This window comes from Sparus aurata, chromosome 8 (genome assembly GCF_900880675.1).
Source record: "Sparus aurata chromosome 8, fSpaAur1.1, whole genome shotgun sequence".
In the NCBI taxonomy this organism is placed as follows: domain Eukaryota; kingdom Metazoa; phylum Chordata; class Actinopteri; order Spariformes; family Sparidae; genus Sparus; species Sparus aurata.
The window spans coordinates 33,921,778-33,939,176 of record NC_044194.1 but is presented as its reverse complement, the minus strand read 5'-3'; the positions used below and the strand labels follow the sequence as shown (position 1 = coordinate 33,939,176).

At 46.2% G+C, this 17,399-nt stretch overlaps 1 pseudogene; it reads left to right on the top strand.

The window, feature by feature from the left end:
* The first annotated feature begins 1,058 nt into the window (after nucleotides 1–1,058).
* Nucleotides 1,059–16,954, top strand: LOC115586602 (uncharacterized; annotated as a pseudogene).
* Nucleotides 16,955–17,399: the final 445 nt, after the last annotated feature.

Here is a 17,399-nt window from a genome sequence, read left to right as displayed (position 1 = left end):
CTCTGCATTAATGTATATAGACCACCCCATCACTCTACTTCCTTTATCAGTGAATTTTCTGAACTGTTATCAATTATCCACATCTCTTATAGCAGGATTTTAATAACTGGTGATTTTAATCTACATGTTGATGCTACCTCGGACCCAATATCCAGAGAGTTTTTAAATCTTTTGAATTGTCTTGATTTTAAGCAGCACGTCATGCAGCCGACTCACAACAGAGGACACACCCTGGACCTGGTCATAACCCATGGCCTGTCCATCGGTGTGTCCTCTGTTGCCGACCTGGCTGTGTCTGACCACTACTGTGTGTTTTTTAACATCACCAGTTTTAACCAAGGGGAGGCCCCGGTGAGAACAGTGAGGAGGCGCTATCTAACTTCTGAAGTGGCTGCAAATTTCATGGGGATTTTACAGAGCACTCCTGCTGAAATTTTACCTGCACCTTGTAATTTTATCGTTGATAATTTTAACAGTAGACTGAAGTCAACTCTGGACTCAGTAACTCCACTTTTAACAAAAACAATAAAAAGAAAACCTACACCCCCGTGAAGAAAAAAATATAAAATCAATGAACTGAAAAGAAAATGCAGGAGTGCTGAGAGAAGATGGAGGAAAAGTAAACTGACAGTTCATTACGAGATTTTACGTCAACAACTCAAAACCTACAATACTGCAGTCAGAAAGGCACGAATTTCCCATTTCTCACAACTCATCACCAACCATAAAAACAACCCCCGATTCCTCTTCTCCACCTTTAATATTTTAACAGGTTCTAACTCTAATAGACACCCACAGACGATCTTTGCGAGAACTTTGCAGACCACTTCAGAACCAAAATCAAGGACATCAGATCCTGCCTCTTATCCCATCAAGTTTTATCTGTTGAGGGGGCGCTGTTGGACACTGAGCATGTAGGACGTGTCTCCCTTTTGCTCCGCGAGTTTGTGTTTATTTTAACTTTTTAACACAATTTCTGTTCATTACTATGGCCGGTACACAATTGCGACAAGTATTTGGTCAGTATTTGGTGTGTTTTTGGAGAATTTCAATCGACAATGGCAGCTGCACGTGGAAACTCTTCTCGCACAGGCCGTGCTAAGGCTTCTTCCTCGACTGAGCCCACATCTCCGCCGAAGCTGATCACGGACCCCGAGTGTGCGCCCAATTTGGATCACCTCCGGGCTATGTTAGACCAGTTGAAAGGTGACATTTGCGACAAAATAGACTCGCTGTCTTGCGAGCTTCGAGCGGACATTTCTTCAGTAAGAGAGGAGCTCAGGCACGCAATTGAACCGATGCAACAAAAACTTAGCTCCCATGATCAAGCTATCACGGAGTTGCAGCGCGCGTGCACTGACCACAGTGACCTGCTAACTTCACTGGATTCAACAGTCTCCACGCTGAAAGCCGAAGTTAAACTGCTGACCGATAAATGTGAGGACTTGGAGGGTAGAGCGAGGAGGAACAACATACGGCTGGCGGGTGTGCCGGAGGGGGCCGAGGCTGTACGTCCAACCGAAGTTATTGCCCAGCTGCTGACGGACTCCCTCGGCCTGGATGAATTGCCCCTGCTCGACCGTGCGCATCGCACTCTCCGACCCAAGCCCAGTGAAGGTAAACCACCCCGACCCATTGTGATTCGTGTGCACTTTTTTCACGTGAGGAATGACCTTTTACGTCGGGCCAGCGAGGCTTCCAAGGACTCTCCTCTTCTCTACCAAGGCAAAAGACTGTTCCTCTTTCCTGACTATACTTCGGCGGTTGCGAAGAAACGTGCTGCATTCACGGACGTTAAACGTCTGTTACATTCGTGTCCTGGATGGAAGTTTGGATTGAGGTTTCCCGCGACTTTGAGGATCACTCTTCCCGGTGGAGCTACACACACCTTTGGGGACCCTGCCACTGCAATGGACTTTGTCAAGGTGAACTTAAAGTCTGGTGTCTTTTCTGGACCTGCAGTTTGAAAGCGGCTGGCAGTTTCACTGCATGAAAAGTGGGATTTTCGGCCCCTTAAACGCCCGGAAATCTCCCTAATTTTCGGCAGTTAACGACAATTTACAGGCTGTGAACGTGGCGTTTGTCTGTGCCGAAAATTGTCGGAAACGAACCATGACGTCAGCGGAGCTCCCGGAGGTGCGAACGCCTCTAATTTGCATATGAATAGCAGCGAAACCACGCCTGGCCAGAGAATGTGTGGGCTGGTTTGAATATCCTCACTCAGTATTGGATGACTCCTCCTTGAACCGGCACCTTATCGTGGTGGAGGGGTTTGAGCACCCGAATGATCCTAGGAGCTATGTTGTCCGGGGCTTAATGCCCCTGGTAGGGTCTCCCAAGGCAAACAAGTCCTAGGTGACGGGTCAGACTAAGATCGGTTCACTCGCCCCTGATGAAAGCAAGAATACCAAGGACGTGCACGTCGCCCGGATCGGCGTCACCGGGGCCCCACCCTGGAGCCAGGCCTGGGGTTGGGGCTCGCAGGCGAGCACCTGGTGGCCGGGTCTCTGCCCACGGGACCCGGCCGGGCGCAGCCCGAACGAGCAACGTGGGCCCGCCCTCCCGTGGGCTCACCACTCGCGGGAGGGTTCAGAAAGGGCCGGTGCAGAGGGATATGGGTGGCGGTCGTGGGCGGGGGCCCCGGCGGCCCAATCCCCGGATGGTGACTCTAGCCATGGGGACATGGAATGTCACCTCACTGGGGGGGAAAGAGCCTGAGCTGGTGCGGGAGGTTGAGCAGTACCGGCTAGAAATAGTCGGGCTCACCTCCACGCACAGCCTGGGCTCTGGAACCCAACTCCTTGAGAGAGGCTGGACTCTCTTCTACTCTGGAGTTGCCCGCGGCGAGAGGCAGCGAGCTGGTGTGGGCTTGCTTATAGCCCCCCAGCTCAGCCGCCATGTGCTGGAGTTCTCCCCGGTGAACGAGAGGGTCGTTTCCCTGCGCCTTCGGGTCGGGGATAGGACTCTCACCGTTGTCTCGGCTTATGGGCCGAACAGCGGTGCAGAGTACCCGGCCTTCATGGAGTCCCTGGGAGGGGTAATAATAATAATAATAATAATACATTTTATTTCATAGGCGCCTTTCTGTCACTCAAGGACACCTTACAGTAAACAAAGACAATTTAAGCCACAAAGTACACAAGAAAAGAAAACAGTAAAAATTGACAGAAAATTCATTTAACTAAGAAAGGGGATCTTAAACAGGTGTGTTTTGAGTTTGGACTTGAAATCAGATAGTGTAGTGATGTTCCTTATTTCGGGTGGCAGAGAGTTCCAGAGCCGGGGAGCAGAGCGGCTGAAAGCTCTGCTCCCCATGGTGGTGAGACGGGCAGGGGGGACAGTCAGCAGAATGGAGGAGGATGAACGGAGGGTGCGAGAGGGAGTGGCGATATGGAGAAGATTGGAAAGATATGGGGGGGCAAGATTGTGAATGGCCTTGAATGTTAGCAGAAGGATTTTGAAGTCAATGCGGGACTTGACCGGGAGCCAGTGGAGCTGCTGTAGGACGGGAGTGATGTGGTGGATGGAGGGGGTTCTGGTGATGACACGGGCAGCTGAATTCTGGACCAGTTGAAGTTTGTGCAGGGATTTGTGGGTGAGACCGGAGAGGAGGGAGTTGCAGTAATCCAGACAGGAAGTGATGAGACTATGGACGAGGATAGCAGTGGTATGGGAAGTAAGGGAGGGGCGGAGGCGGTTGATGTTGCGTAGGTGGAAGTAAGCAGACCGGGTGATGTTATTGATGTGAGATTGGAAGGAGAGTGTACTGTCGAGGATGACACCCAGACTCTTAACCTGTGGGGAGGGGGAAACGGAGCAGTTATCAATGATGAGGGGGAAACTGTCGGTTTTGGAAAGTGTTGACTGTGTGCCAATGAGAAGGATCTCAGTTTTGTCAGAGTTGAGTTTTAGTAGATTTGAAGTGAACCAGGATTTTATTTCAGTTAAGCAGTCGGTAAGGGAGGAGGGAGGGAGGTTGGAAGTGGGTTTGCTGGCGAGGTAGAGCTGGGTGTCATCTGCGTAACAGTGAAAAGTGATGTTATGTTTGCAGTGAAAAGTGATGTTATGTTTGCGGAAGATATTGCCAAGAGAGTACTGGAGAGTGCTCCAACCGGGGGACTCCGTCGTTCTCCTGGGGGACTTCAACGCCCATGTGGGCGATGACAGTGTTACCTGGAGGGGTGTGATTGGGAGGAACGGCCTCCCCGATCTGAACCCGAGTGGTGTTTTGTTACTGGACTTCTGTGCTAGTCACAGTTTGTCCATAACGAACACCATGTTCGAGCATAAGGGTGTCCATATGTGCACGTGGCACCAGGACACCCTAGGCCGGAGATCAATGATCGACTTTGTGGTCGTGTCATCTGACCTCCGGCCGTATGTCTTGGACACTCGGGTGAAGAGAGGGGCTGAGCTGTCAACTGATCACCACCTGGTGGTGAGTTGGATCCGCTGGCGGGGGAGGAAGCTGGACAGACCTGGCAGACCCAAAAGGATCGTGAGGGTCTGCTGGGAACGTCTGGCAGAACCCTCTGCCAGGGAGATCTTTAACTCCCACCTCCGGGAGAGCTTTGACCAGATCCCGAGGGAGGCTGGGGACATTGAGTCCGAATGGACCATGTTCTCCACCTCCATTGTTGACGCGGCTGTCGGGGGCTGTGGCCGTAAGGTCTCCGGTGCCTGTTGCGGCGGCAATCCCCGAACCCGGTGGTGGACCCCGGAAGTAAGGGTTGCTGTCAAGCTGAAGAAGGAGTCCTACCGGGCCTGGCTGGCCCGGGGGACTCCTGAGGCAGCTGACGGGTACTGGCAGGCCAAGCGTGCGGCAGCAAGGCAGTCTCGGAAGCAAAAACTCGGGTCTGGGTAGAGTTTGGGGAGGCCATGGAGGAGGACTACCGGTCGGCCTCGAAGAAATTCTGGCAAACCATCCGGCGCCTCAGGTGGGGGAAGCAGTCCTCCACCAACACTGTTTACAGTGGAGGTGGAGAGCTGTTGACCTCGACTGGGGACATTGTCGGGCGGTGGAAGGTGGAAGGAAGACTCAGAGGTTGACCCATCCATCACCCAAGCCGAAGTCACTGAGGTAGTCCGTAAGCTCCTCAGTGGCAAAGCACCGGGGGTGGATGAGATCCGCCCTGAGTACCTCAAGTCTCTGGATGTTGTGGGGCTGTCTTGGCTGACACGTCTCTGCAGCATCGCATGGCAGTCGGGGACAGTGCCTCTGGACTGGCAGACCGGGGTGGTGGTCCCCCTATTTAAAAAGGGGGACCGGAGGGTGTGTTCCAACTATTGGGGGATCACACTCCTCAGCCTCCCCGGGAAAGTCTATTCCAGGGTACTGGAGAGGAGAATTCGGCCGATAGTCGAACCTCGGATCCAGGAGGAACAATGCGGTTTTCGTCCTGGCCGTGGAACACTGGACCAGCTCTATACCCTCCGCAGGGTGCTCGAGGGTTCATGGGAGTTTGCCCAACCAGTCCACATGTGTTTTGTGGACTTGGAGAAGGCATTCGACCATGTCCCTCGTGGCATACTGTGGGGGGTGCTCCGGGAGTACGGGGTCGGAGGCCCTCTGTTAAGGGCCGTACGGTCCCTGTACTGCCGGAGCAGGAGCTTGGTTCGCATTGCCGGCAGTAAGTCAGACCTGTTCCCAGTGCATGTTGGACTCCGGCAGGGCTGCCCTTTGTCACCGGTTCTGTTCATTACTTTTATGGACAGAATTTCTAGGGGCAGCCACGGGCCAGAGGGGATCTGGTTCGGGAGCCAATGGATCTCATCTCTGCTTTTTGCGGATGATGTGGTCTTGTTGGCTCCTTCGAGCCGGGACCTCCAGCATGTCCTGGGGTGGTTTGCAGCCGAGTGTGAAGCGGCTGGGATGAGAATCAGCACCTCCAAATCCGAGGCCATGGTTCTCGACCGGAAAAAGGTGGCCTGCTCCCTCCAGGTGGGAGGAGAGTTCCTGCCTCAAGCTGAGGAGTTTAAGTATCTTGGGGTCTTGTTCACAAGTGAGGGAAGGATGGAGCATGAGATTGACAGACGGATCGGTGCAGCGGCCGTAGTAATGCGGTCTTTGTATCGGTCTGTCGTGGTGAAGAGAGAGCTGAGCCGAAAGGCGAAGCTCTCGATTTACCAGTCAATCTACGTTCTGACCCTCACCTATGGCCATGAACTTTGGGTCATGAGTTTCCTGGGTGGCAGGGCACTCCCTTAGAGATAGGGTGAAGAGCTCTGTCACCCGGGAGGAGCTCAGAGTAGAGCCGCTGCTCCTCCACATCGAGAGGAGCCAGCTGAGGTGGCTTGGGCATCTGTTTCGGATGCCCCCGGGACGCCTCCCTCGGGAGGTGTTCCTGGCATGTCCCTCTGAGAGGAGACCCCAAGGAAGACCCAGGACACGCTGGTGTGACTATGTCGCCCAGCTGGCCTGGGAACGCCTTGGGGTCCTCCCGGAAGAGCTGGAGGCAGTATCCGGAGAGAGGGAAGTCTGGGTGTCCCTGCTCAGGCAGCTGCCCCCGCGACCCAGCCCCGGATAAGCAGATGAAAATGGATGGATGGATGGAGTATTGGATGAAACCACTTCTCATAAACAAGCAAAATCACTCGTGATTGGTCACCCTGGGTCATTATAAATGTAAACCCCGGTGGGAATATATATATATATTATGTTTATATATTTATATTTATATGATTTATTCATTCATTTATATTTATGATATCATCAATGACATTAATGAATTTACTGAGGAGGAAAGGAACATTTGCCAGGGAGGAGTTGTTTATTCAAAGAAAGAGTTTTATTAGCGCAAACACACAGCATGTACAAAGCATAATCTGCCCACACAACAAACGGGAAGCGCACAAGAGGCCCAAAATCCTACAGCACCGCCAAGTGTCTGTTTTTGCAGACGTCTGTGGTGCGCTGCCCTGTACTTCGGAATCGCCTCTCATGTGACTGCAGTGTGGCACAGAGCTCGGTGAGCTCCCGGCTGCGAAAGGACGGAGGTCGCACAATTCATCCAGACACCCCGCCATCTTGTGCCGTCTTCCTCCTCAGACATCAGGTCCATGGCGGCGCACTTCCAAAGGTCCACCTCATCCTCAGCTAGCACACTGTCTCAATCAATAAAGACAATCTTTACTGCGCGATGCACTGCGTATGGACACAACACATCTATTATTTAATAGAATAATAGTCACATTGACCAAAAACGGATCTAATCTAATAAATCTTACCCTCTTTGTCCTCGATCGGCTCCGAGCTGAACTCCTCACAGCTTCTGCCTGCGATGCAAGATCTGGTTGTTTGTTGTCCTGCGTACTGTCTCGTAATGTCTTACAGGCAGCTGGAAAACAATTAAAAAGACTGGTATGAATAAAGAAACGTAAGTCACAGTAAAATTAAGCGAGGGAGAAAACAGTAACAGTTACTTGCAGAATGGCGTCATTATCGGCATCGTGTAAATCTGGACTTGCAGACAGCTCCGCGCTAACAGGAGGTCGCGGCCTTGTTATGAGGCGAGGTTAGTCTGTGAAAACAAAATGCTCGCAGCGATAAACCTCCGTGTCCCTCTGCGGCAGCGAAGCTCCGTCCGTCGGCGACATTCTTCGTGGCGACCCGGCAAAGCTTCTCCCGTCCGCGCAGACGTCCTCTCGACAATGGCTGGGCCGCTAGCCTAGCTCCTGCTAGCTAGCTTAGCTCCTGCTAGCTAGCTTAGCCGAACTTGCTTCGTGTCCAATAAAACACAAACACTTCGACTGCGATGGAGAGTCCGACTCACACACTCACAGCACGTCATCCGACAACAGTTCACGGTCTGTTAGTGATAAAACACGACACTGACGACACACACAGTCCACTGTTAGCTGCTCGACGCCATTAAATCTCCGCTCCTTCTTCCTCGTCACTCACGCTCCGGTCAACCCGGAAGTGTAAAAACTCTTACAGGTCATGAACTCTCACACGCAATAAGAATTACTTTTCAACTGCTTTTAAAACATTCAGGACCCATGAAATTATAGAAATACTTTTTTTTTTTTACATTTTAATATCTTGGTTATCTCAAAATATTTCATGCAAATTTTAACTTCTTAACAACTGGCGTTTTATCTTTAACTTGTTCCCAGGAGAGAGAGAGAGAGAGAGAGAAAAGAATAAATAACCTTTTTTTACATAACATTGGCCATTGCTAATGACATACACAGTCATTAATCTAGCATACTTTCATTAAATAAATCCATTCAAGCTCAAATATAAGGTCTATAATTAGGCTATACTGAGCCTGATCTATTTATACCAGAGATGTTCTTAAAATGAAGTTAACACCTTTTAGAAAATGGTCACCTGGGGTAAAACTCCCCCTGCAACCCTGATTTGCATTTGTATAGCTCACAGCATTTTCATTTACATGTTAAAGCCTCCCCTAGAATCAGGGGGAGGGGGGTCATTGGGGGACAACTGCCAAGCAAGGCCCACGTCAATTTCCGACAATTTACGTCAGTTTTCAGTGTTGCCTGCAAATTGCCGCGTGCAGCCGCAAACCTTAAATTCCACGTCAATCTACAGTGCCGCATACTGACGAAAATCCCACTTTTCATGCAGTGTTTGTTTGGTATACTATATTTTCTGTTGTTAATTACTGCCCTGTGACACTTGGACTTGAGTCACTTTTCATATTTTACTACTGTGTTTGTTTACATATTTATTTTATGCTTTATTACAAACTCGGATGAGCACTACTGGTTTATGCTGTTAACGGAGCGTGTTAGGATGTTTTTGGTAGTTTGTGGGATTTGCTCGCGTCTTGTTTGGGAAGACGCTTCAGCTAGTGGGGGGGTGGGTGGGTGTGTGAGGAGTTTTTCCCTCTTTCGCTGTGTGTTTTGTGTTTTGTTTTGTCAGGTCGCCCTTGTTTTATTTTATTTCTTTGACTGTTATACATTCCACGCTGCAGTGTACATTAATACTTGATTGGCATGCAGCAGTCTAGGATGCCACGACAATCAGGGACAGGACTCAAATTTGTTAGCTGGAACTGTAATGGTTTAAATCAGCCTATTAAACGTAGCAAAGTCCTTCATCACCTTCAACAATTAGGTGCCCGTATTGTTTTCCTTCAAGAGACTCATTTAAAATCTTCCTGCCATTTCAGATTAAAGGGGAGGTGGGTCAGTCAAGTATTTCATTCTAGTTTTAATGGTAAATCTAAGGGAGTTGCAATTTTGATTCACAAATCGGTCCCTTTTGTGTGCTCTAATGTAATAGCTGACCCCAATGGAAGGTTTGTGTTTGTAACTGGGCAGCTATATAGTAATTCTGTGATTCTGGCTAATGTGTATGGTCCAAACTGGGATGACGGCAATTTTTTCCACCAATTGTTTGCCAAGTTACCTGACATGTCCACATATTTACTCATTATGGGGGGTGATTTCACTTGTTGGCTTAATCCTGTATTGGATCGTTCCTCTACCAGGCCAGGAGTGCCCTCAAAGTCTTCTAAGACCATTTTATCCTTTATGAATGAGTTCTCGGTTTCTGATCCATGGCGCTTTCTTAATCCACTTGGCAAAATGTATTCTTTTTTCTCTCATGTGCATCATTCCTTTTCTCGTATTGATTATTTTCTCCTGGACAACCAATTTCTCCATTCTGTTCAGTCTTGCTCTTATGATACAATTCTAATATCGGATCATGCTCCGACCACACTGGAGTTATTCATACAGGAGCGTGAACGTACGTGCCCCCCTTGGCGTCTCAACACACGCTTGTTATCTAATGAGGATTTTGTTAAGTTTGTTTCTAATCAAATTGACTTTTTTCTTACTACCAACATTACTCCAGGGATCTCAGCCTCCCTTCTTTGGGAGACTTTGAAAGTGTACATTAGAGGTGAAATTATTTCATACAGCAGTTACGCAAACAAACAAAGGAAAACAAAATTAAACGAATTGAGGTTAGGAATTTCCCAGCTTGATAATATCTATGCTTCCTCCCCGTCCCCTAACGTTTATAAAGATCGTCTCTCTCTTCAGGCTGAGTTTGATGTTCTTTCCACTAAAGAGGTTGAGGAGCTCTTATTTAAGGCTAAATATTGTTATTATGAATCTGGGGATAAGGTGACCAAACTTTTGGCCCATCAGCTTCAACAGGCTTCCTCCTCTCAGCAGATTCCACAAATTCATACGCCTTCTGGCGTCACAACCGATCCTAAAAAAATTAATGATCAGTTTAAACAGTTTTACTCCTCTTTATATACTTCTGAGGCTGGGTCTGATCTGTCCGCCCTGGATTGTTTTTTTGGTTCACTGGATCTCGTTAGGGTAGATGCTGATACTGCCGAGCGGTTAGAGGAGCCATAGATGACCTTAAACGGGCAACATTTTCTATGCAGTCTGGAAAATGTCCAGGGCCGGATGGTTTTCCGACCGAGTTTTACAAGACCTTTTTTGACAAATTGGCACCAGTTTTGATCGAAATGTTCAATGAATCTCTTATTCTTTCTAAATTACCTCAGACTCTAAATCAGGCCTTTATATCATTACTCTTAAAAAAGAATAAGGACCCTCTGTCCTGCTCAAGTTACCGTCCAATTAGTCTTTTATCTGTAGATCTAAAACTTCTGTCCAAATTATTAGCTCTGCGACTGGAATCAGTTCTGCCTTTGATAATCTCTCCTGATCAGACAGGTTTTGTCCAGAACAGACACAGGTTTTTTAATCTCAGAAGACTTCTTAATGTTGTTTATAATCCTTCTACGTCAATGGAGCCGGAAGCCGTAATCTCATTAGACGCGGAGAAGGCTTTTGACAGAGTGGAGTGGAATTACCTTTTTTACGCTTTGGAGAGATTTGGTTTTGGCCAGGAGTTCATTTCTTGGATTAAGTTGCTCTATTCAGCCCCTGTGGCTTCAGTCAGAACTAATGACACCCATTCAGATTATTTCCCTTTGCACCGCTCCACTCGTCAGGGCTGTCCTCCGAGTCCTCTTCTATTCGCTGTTGCTATTGAACCTCTGGCCATTGCGCTTCGTTCAGAGCCACGCATTACTGGAATTACTAGATATGGTCTTGAACAGAAAGTCTCCCTCTATGCCTCTATGACATCCTTAGTTAATTTAGTAAAATTTCAGGCTATAAACTAAATCTGGACAAAAGTGAGCTGTTTCCTTTAAATCAAGGTGCCCAAGATGCGGCTCAGGTTTTCCCATTCAAAATTGTTAGAGACCGATTTGAAGATCTGTTTGATTATAATTTTGCCCCTTTGTTAGATCAGATACGGAAGGACTTTCAACGGTGGTCACTGTTGCCTCTCTCCCTCATGGCCAGGGTTAATTCGGTTAAGATGAACATCCTCCCCAAATTGTCTTATCTCTTCCAGTGCATACCTGTCTTTCTCCCTCAGTCTTTTTTCCACAAATTAGACAAATTAATCACTGAGTTTATATGGAACAGGAAGGTCCCTCGTTTGCGAAAGGAGCTGTTGCAGAGACCTAGGACTCTTGGGGGCTTGGCCCTTCCTAACTTGAGGTTTTATTACTGGGCTTCCATCCTTAGTTCCGTCCTGAGTAATTTAGCTTTGGATTTCTCTGGAGGGGACACCAGCTCCTCCTACTTGGCTGAGTATGGTGATGTTTTCAACTAAACCTGCTTTGTTGACTGCTCTTATCCACGCTCCTCTTAGCTTTTCTCTCTCCCTTTTTTACAATAATATTTTAGTTAAATCCACTTTTAAAATTTGGAAGCAATTTCGACGCTATTTTGGTTTACAGACCTTCTCTTTCCTAGCACCTTTATCAGCTAACCCTGTTTTTCATCCTTCCTTAATTGATAGGGCTTTTTCTTTGTGGTCTAACTACGGCATCAAGGCATTTAGGGACTTGTATATTGCTGGTACATTTGCATCCTTCCAACAACTCTCCGAGAAATTCCTTTTGCCTAGGTAACATTTTTTTAGATATCTTCAAGTTCGTAGTTTCATCCGCAGTCTTAGCCCCAATTTCCCAAGTCTCCCAGAGGCCTCTCTAATTGACTCCTTCATAATCCCATTTCCTACCATTAAGGGTGCTAATTCACGTCTATATAATCTTATTTATTCTTTGCAGCTAACCCCGCAGCATAAAATTAAAACCCAGTGGGAGGAGGATCTAGGGGAGGGGTTCTCGGAGGAGCTGTGGGATGCCATTTTGCGTCGGGTTCACTCCTCATCTATTTGTGCTAGACACGGTTTGACCCAGTGCAAAATCCTACATCGTACCCATCTCACTCGAGTTAGGCTTTCCAAAATGTATAATGATGTCGATCCCATGTGCATCAGATGTCATCAGGCTCCAGCTACCCATGCCCATATGTTTTGGTCTTGTCCTTCACTACTTAATTTTTGGACGCAGATATTTAACTCTATTTCTGTTTGTACAGGGGTTCAATTTGATCCAAGAGCATGCACCGCTTTGTTTGGGGTTTACCTCCTACTTTGCAGCTTCCTAATTATAAAGCTGACTTTGTAGCCTTTGTCTCCTTATTGGCTAGACGTTTGATTTTATTGAGGTGGAAGTCTCCTGCGCCGCCCTCTCACTCGTCTTGGATCAGGGACATCCTTCAGTCTGTGAAGTTGGAGAAAGTTAGGTGCTCGATACATGGTTCTCTTGCAAAGTTTAATAAAACTTGGGGTCCATTTTTTGCACATGTTGAGGGACTGATTTTTGCGGCTATTCCAGTGTAGCCACCCTGATTGTTTACAAATTGTGAGTTTTGTATTGTGTGAATTTGTAGCATGCTGGGATGCTTATTTTTATTTATTTATTTATTTTTTTGTATTATTATTTTTTCTTCTTGTTATAATTGACACTGTTTTGACTCTCGAAAGTTTTATCTGTTAACGCATCTGAACTGTTGTCCTTGCCTGAGGAAACACTGGAGAGTTTTGCCCTGGTTGATGCAAGTACACTTGGTCGAGTATTCTCCCAGGTAAACCCAACAACCTGCCTTTTAGACCCAATTCCCACATCACTCTTAAAATCATTTTATGGATTCTTTGAGGAACAGTTTTTAAACATCATGAACTGCTCTCTTCAGACGGGTGTCTTTCCCACCGCCTATAAAACGGCAGTGGTGAAGCCCCTTCTTAAGAAGAGCAACTTAGACCCCAACGTTTTTGATAACTACCGACCTGTATCCAACTTACCGTTTTTAAGTAAAATTTTAGAAAAACTGGTTTTTAACCAAGTTAATGACTTTTTAAACAGAAATAACATCTTAGAGAAACATCAGTCTGGTTTTAGGAGAAACGACAGTACCGAGACAGCACTTTTAAAGATTTTAAATGACATCAGATGGAATTTAGATAACAAAAAGCTCACAGTGTTGGTTCTACTGGATCTAAGCACCGCTTTTGATACAGTAGACCATCACATTTTATTAAACAGACTCAGCCATCTGGTCGGCCTCTCTGGTACTGTCCTCAACTGGTTTTGTTCCTATCTCACAGATCGATGCTTTTATGTAAGTATGGATACATGCTCCTCAGGAACCCATGAAATTGGATGTGGGGTTCCCCAAGTGTCAACTTTAGGTCCACTTCTTTTTAATCTTTACATGCTTCCTCTTGGGGATGTCATCAGGAGACATATGGAAGTTAAATCAAGTGATTAATCAAGAGCATAGATTTTCAGTTTGAGAGCATGATTTCATTCCTTTTCAGTGACACAGCTCCTTCGCGTGCTCAGATTTTTTCTCCTCATGCTCACATTTTGCGCTTGCATTTAAATTTCTTCTGCTTTCTTTCAAAATGTCTGCTTAAAGTAAAAAATCACATGCCTGTGTTCACATTTCTCCTTCTTGCAAACAAAAATGTCGCTCGCATTCAAATGTGCCCTCTGCGCGCTCAGATCTAAGTGCACGCGCTCAGAACACACACCTGCTCACAGGTCAAGTTCTGCTCTCGGATCTCTCCTCTGCTCACGGATTTTTCTTGTGTATCAACACTGTCAACTAATAGAAGGCCGGCTACTGTTGACCAATCAGATTATACCCGCTTCTTTGCGGATGCGTTCGCTGTACTTCAAGGAGCGTCGCATACGGACGGGCACTGTTTCTACCGGGTTTATCTACTTCCATCCTCCAGGCTGTTAAATGTGGTGGTTCCCTTTATTTGATGACGACTTTTGGAATAAAATATCAGTTAATCAATACACGAGCTCCCATGCTTTTCATTACAATAGCTACATACATCACCATAAAGTAGAACAATAGCGGCTCTACTTTCGCCATATTAGCCAATAGCCAGCTGCCCAGGCAGGGGGATATGTTATATAGTATAAATAGTGAGTAGTGAGCTTGACTGTGATGATAGTACAGCGGTTAAGAACTCCTGTTCATATTACTTTTTGCATCATGGGATGCTGGTTCGCATCCCGGCCCGGCCAGCACCCTCGCTCTTGTAATGAATGAAAAATACTCTATCATAGCGTATTTTTCATTACACCTTTTTAAACACGTATGTTTACCCACCATCTCTTGTTAAGCGTTTGTCAGGGGGCCCATGAAGGAAGAAGAAGAAAAAAAGAAGAAAAAAAAAAAACAGCTGTCCAGAATTGCCACAGGCCCTGTTTTTGTGAATGAAATATCTGGGGGCGGGTCAGTAAGGTAACGCTGAGTGGCCTTGATGCCTGTCAGTCATGATGAGTCGCGTCTCGTCACCTCTCTGATGTGTCTGCAGCTGAGCACTGTGATCCATATCTCTCTCCCCGGCCGAGCGAGATATCATACCATTTGTTTCAATCACTTAACAGACCAAGCGTTTATTTGGGACAGGCGTTTAATTCCTTCCTCTCAAAATCCGGAATGAAAATGTCACAAACTTCGCCAGCTTCTCGGTGAATTCTCTGGCATCCTCCTGCAAGTTGCGGCGGAGGAAACGATTCATCCAACTAGCACTCGCTGCAAACTCCTCATCTCTGCTGTCTGTCACTCACGGTTTTCCCGAGTTTTCCTCTGCATATTTTCAACAGAAAGTTTGAATTTCAAGTCATACTTTTTATTTTGTTGCTGCACCGGAGCCATGGCGATCATCAGTGTGATACTGACTGACAGAAAGCAGCACAACGTGTGAAAAAGGCAAAGAAGAAAAACGTGCAGTGTCAGTGGTCACGTCTTCTTCCTTGATTAAAAAAGAATAAATGAATTAGACCCAGCATTTATTTGGAACCAGCGGTTATTTATCAAAATATACACCTGCATCGGTGTTTAAAGGGACCCTGCGTTTAATTGACACACGGCTATTATTTGGTAATATACGGTACATTTACACCCCACTCTGTACGCCGGGCCGGGATGCGAACCAGCGTCCCATGATGCAAAAAGCATCATAAATTGATGTTATTAACTGCTGTACTTTCGTCTCAATCATACCAACCTTTTAGTATTTATACTATATAACATATCCCGCTGCCTGGGCAGCTGGCTATTGGCTAATATGGCGAAAGTAGAGCCGCTATTGTTCTTCTTTATGTTGATGTATGTAGCTATTGTAATGAAAAGCACGGGCGCTCGTGTATTGATTAACTGATATTTTATTCCAAAAGTCGTCATAAAATAAAGGGAACCACCACATTTAACAGCCTGGAGGACGGAAGTAGATAAACCCGGTAGAAACAGTGCCCGTCCGTGTGCGACGCTCCTTGAAGTACAACGAACGCACCCGCAAAGAAGCAGGGATAATCTGATTGGTCAACAGTAGCCGGCCTTCTATTGGTTGACAGTGTTGATACACAAGAAAAATCCGTGAGCAGAGGAGAGATCCGAGAGCAGAACTTGACCTGTGAGCAGGTGTGTGTTCTGAGCGCGTGCACTTAGATCTGAGCGCGCAGAGGGCACATTTGAATGCGAGCGACATTTTTGTTTGCAAGAAGGAGAAATGTGAACACAGGCATGTGATTTTTTACTTTAAGCAGACATTTTGAAAGAAAGCATAAGAAATTTAAATGCAAGCACAAAATGTGAGCATGAGGAGAAAAAATCTGAGCACGCGAAGGAGCTGTGTCACTGAAAAGGAATGAAATCATGCTCTCAAACTGAAAATCTATGCTCTTGATTAATCACTTGATTTAACTTCCATAGAGACATGGCATCAGCTTCCATAGTTACGCTGATGATACACAACTGTACATTGCCGTGTCTCCTGATGACACAGAGCAAATTGATGCCCTTCTTAACTGCATTGTAGACATCAAGTCATGGATGGCAGTGAATTTCCTACAGCTAAACCAGGACAAAACTGAGGTTTTAGTTATAGGTCCTGAAGGCCAGAGAGAGAAAAACTTTTTCCAAAACTACAAGGTCTTAAACCAACACAATCAGTAAAAAATCTGGGCGTGATTTTTGATTCTGAGCTGAATTTTATTCCACATATCAGAAATATGACAAAAATAGGTTTTTATCATCTTAAGAACATAGCCAAAGTCCGCCCGTTTCTCTCCCAGGCAAGTACGGAGGTGCTAATGCATGCTTCTATTTCCTGTCCTTAGATTATTGTAATGCCCTGCTCTCTGGTCTTCCCAAAAAGAGTACTCTAAATCTCCAATTATTACAAAACTCAGCCGCACGAGTGCTGACGAGGACCAGAGGGCGGGAGCACATTACACCAGTTTTAGAGTCACTGCATTGGCTCCCCGTCCTCTTCAGGATCGATTTTAAGGTTCTTTTACTGGTTTTTAAATGTCTTAACGGCCTTGTGCCCTCCTACTTATCTGACCTGCTTTTACCATATCAACCCTCGCGGACTCTGAGGTCCTCCGGCTCTGGCCTTTTATCCATACCAAAACCAAGAACTAAAACCCACGGTGAGGCGGCATTTAGCCACTATGGCCCCCGCTTGTGGAACAGCCTGCAGGAGAACCTCAGGTCTGCAGAGACTGTTGATATTTTTAAGGGAAGGTTAAAGACACACCTTTTTAATCAGGCTTTTAACTAATATTTTAAATTCTTACTCCATTCTTATGTGGTTCTATTGTATTTTATGTTGTTGTTTCTATCTTGTTTAAAAAAAAAAAAAAAAGATTTTCATCTTAAATAATTTTATTTTTATTTATCTTCGATACTATTTTATTTTATTTATTATTATCTTACGTATTTTATTTATGTATTTTATTTAAAGTGCTCTATGAATAAAGTTGATTTGATTTGATTTGATGTAACTTGTAAACTGTGATTTGTTGCTCTTTTCTGTACAAGCAACATCTATTGCATGTCTGTCCGTCCTGAAAGAGGGATCCCTCCTCTGTGGCTCTTCCTGAGGTTTCTTCCATTGTTTTTTTTTTTACCCTGTTAAAAGGTTTTTTTTCCATCAACATGTGAAGTTCTTCCACACTCGAATCGAGGGTCTAAGGACAGATTGTAAAGCCCACTGAGGCAATGTG